At 47.2% G+C, this 2,661-nt stretch overlaps 1 pseudogene; it reads left to right on the forward strand.

Moving 5' to 3' along the window:
* The first annotated feature begins 90 nt into the window (after positions 1 to 90).
* LOC138161368 (B-cell CLL/lymphoma 7 protein family member B pseudogene) lies at positions 91 to 1,743 on the forward strand (annotated as a pseudogene).
* Positions 1,744 to 2,661: the final 918 nt, after the last annotated feature.

Raw genomic sequence — 2,661 nt, forward strand, 5'->3', positions numbered from 1 at the left:
CTTTTCAAAAGTGGGTGCTTCCAACTTCCCTCCCCCCCAGCCGGCCCTCCCTTCCATCATCCCCCCTCTTGTCCCCTTCCCCCCTACTCTCCTCTAGGGTGAGATACCCTATTTATTGTGTATGTCATTCCCTCCCTGAGCCAAATTTAATGAGAATAAGGTTGACCCATTACCTTTTGCCTTCGTATTCTTCCCTTCCGTTGTAACCATTTCCCCTTGCCTCTTCTATATGAGATACTTTACCCCATTCTGTCTCTCCCCATCTCCTCTCATTATATTCCTCTCTCATCTCTTAATTTCACCTTTTAAGTATCATCCCTTCCTATTAAATTAGTCCTGTGTCCTCTATCTATGTATGCCTGTATGCATATATACACACATTCATATATGTATTCATATGCCCATATACCCTCCTATATAGACATATATATATATATATATATATATATTTCTATTCCCTTCAACTATTTTCATACCGAGAAAAGTTTTGTAAGTTACAATTACCATTTTACCATGTAGGAATGTTAATAGTTCAACTTTGATAAGTTCCTTATGATTTCTTTCCCTGTTTACCTTCTTCTGCTTTTCTTGCTTCTTGTATTTGAATGTCAAATTTTCTATTCAACTCTGGCTTTTTTGCCAAGAATGCTTGAAAGTCCTCTGTTCCATTGAATGACCATATATTCCCTTGAAACATGATACTCAGTTTTGCTGGGTAGGTGATTCTTGGCTTTAATCCCAGCTCCTTTGACCTCCAGAATATCATATTCCAAGCCCTTCGATCCCTCAGTGTAGAAGCTGCCAGATCCTGGGTTATCCTGATTGTGTTTCCACAATATTAAAATTGTTTTTTCCTAGCTGCTTGTAATATTTTCTCCTTGATCTGGGAATTTTGGAACTTGGCTATAATTTTCCTAGGAGTTTTCTTTTTGCAATCTTTTGAAAAAGATGTGATAGGTGGATTTTTTCAACCTCTATTTTGCCCTCTGGTTCTAAAACATCAGGGTAGCCATGGCAGCGGGGGCTCCTTGGTTTCCTGGGAGCAGAGCCCTGGCCTCTGCCACTCCCGCTGCCGCCACCATGTCAGGTCGGTCTTTCTGGGCCAAGACCCGCAGCAGTGCCAAAGACGACATCAAAAAGGTGATGTCTGCCATTGAGAAAGTGCAGAAATGGGAGAAGAAGTGGGTAACTGTTGGGGACATATCCCTCAGAATACTTAAATCGGTGCCAGTAGCCTACAGCAAAGAGAAGGAGAAATCCAAATCGAACAATTCAGCAGCCCGAGAACTCAATGATTTTCCCTCTGACGCCTCTGCCATCTCTTCTCTCCTCCTTGAATTCCAATATGAGAACAGCAACCAGAGCTCCATGTCTGATGTCTGTCAGCTAAAGGTGGACAGTAGCACCAACTCAAGCCCCAGCCCCCAGCAGAGTGAGTCACTGGGCCCAGCACACACCTCTGATTTCTGAACAGATGATTCCCAGCCACCCACATTAGGCAAGGAGATCCTGGAGGAACCATCCCTGCCTGCTTCCGAAGGGGCTGATGAACCTCCCACCCTCACCAAGGAAGAACCAGTTCCGCTAGAGACACAGGCTGCGGAGGACGAAAGGGACTCAGGCGTCCCACCATTGAAGCGTTTTTGTGTGGAGCGGTCTGCTGTGCTGCAGACAGCATCAGAAAGCTAGGGCCACCCGGCCTCCCTGCCCACTTGGCCCCTAGCCTCTATTTATTGAATTCTGGTCCTGGCTGTGCTATGTTGTGGGGGTGAAGGCAAGCACTGGGGTAAAGAGACTGCAGGTCTAAACCCCCTGGGCTGAAAGGCTGCAGTATGAAGGTGGCCAGAGGACTTAGGGTCATGGCGTCATCTTTCCATCTCTGGTACCTGTTTGCTTGCTCCTAGGAAGAGGCTTCTCCCCCTATTCTTTCCTTAGGGGACTCAAGCTGCAAGTGGGTGCCTCCAGGATTCCCCAAGCTCTGGGCTCTTGAAGTTCTTTGGAGCACAAAGGCTTACAAGTGGGTGTCAGGCCCCACCCCTGCTTATTTGGGAGCCAAGCCTGGAGCATCAACCATTATCTCTGCTCCTTGGGCTGAGCTGCTGCTAGGCTAGTGAGAGTAGTGCAGAGGCAAATGAATGCCCCAGAGAGAGAAAGATCTCTAATAGGGATGTTAGTGACCCTTGTTGGAAGTTGTAAGCTCTCAGGCAAGAATGTGGCTGGGGCTGCCACTGGAGAGGAGGGCCAGGATTGGGTGCCATGGCCTAATCTAGGCTTCTGGGGAAAGGACGGGGTTCTTCACTACCTGGTTGAGCTTGTAGGCAGATCACATGGATTTCCATTTGCCTGGGCCCTGGCCTCTTCCTCAATTGTCTGTCTTCTATTAGGCTCTCCCTGACTGCTACTCTTCCTCTGCCTCCCCTTCCCTCACATGCCTCTCTTTCCTGCCTCCCTTCCTTCTGGTGTGGCCCCTGCCCCCAGTCCTGAGTCAGCACTGCTGCTATGACGTAGGTCCCAGCAAGAGTGTGAGGTTCTGGAACCACCAAGCTCACTTCCTCTTCAGCTCAGACTTTCTGGAAGGGTTCCTTTTCTTTGAAATCTGCATGTTGAATAGAATGTAGTGATATTATTTTTTTTTCAAAAAATAGTTTAAGAAAATTAAAA

The sequence above is a fragment of the Petaurus breviceps genome, unplaced genomic scaffold, assembly GCF_028583685.1.
Source record: "Petaurus breviceps papuanus isolate PSGF00001 unplaced genomic scaffold, PetGlider_PUasm1.0 184948, whole genome shotgun sequence".
NCBI lineage: Eukaryota > Metazoa > Chordata > Mammalia > Diprotodontia > Petauridae > Petaurus > Petaurus breviceps.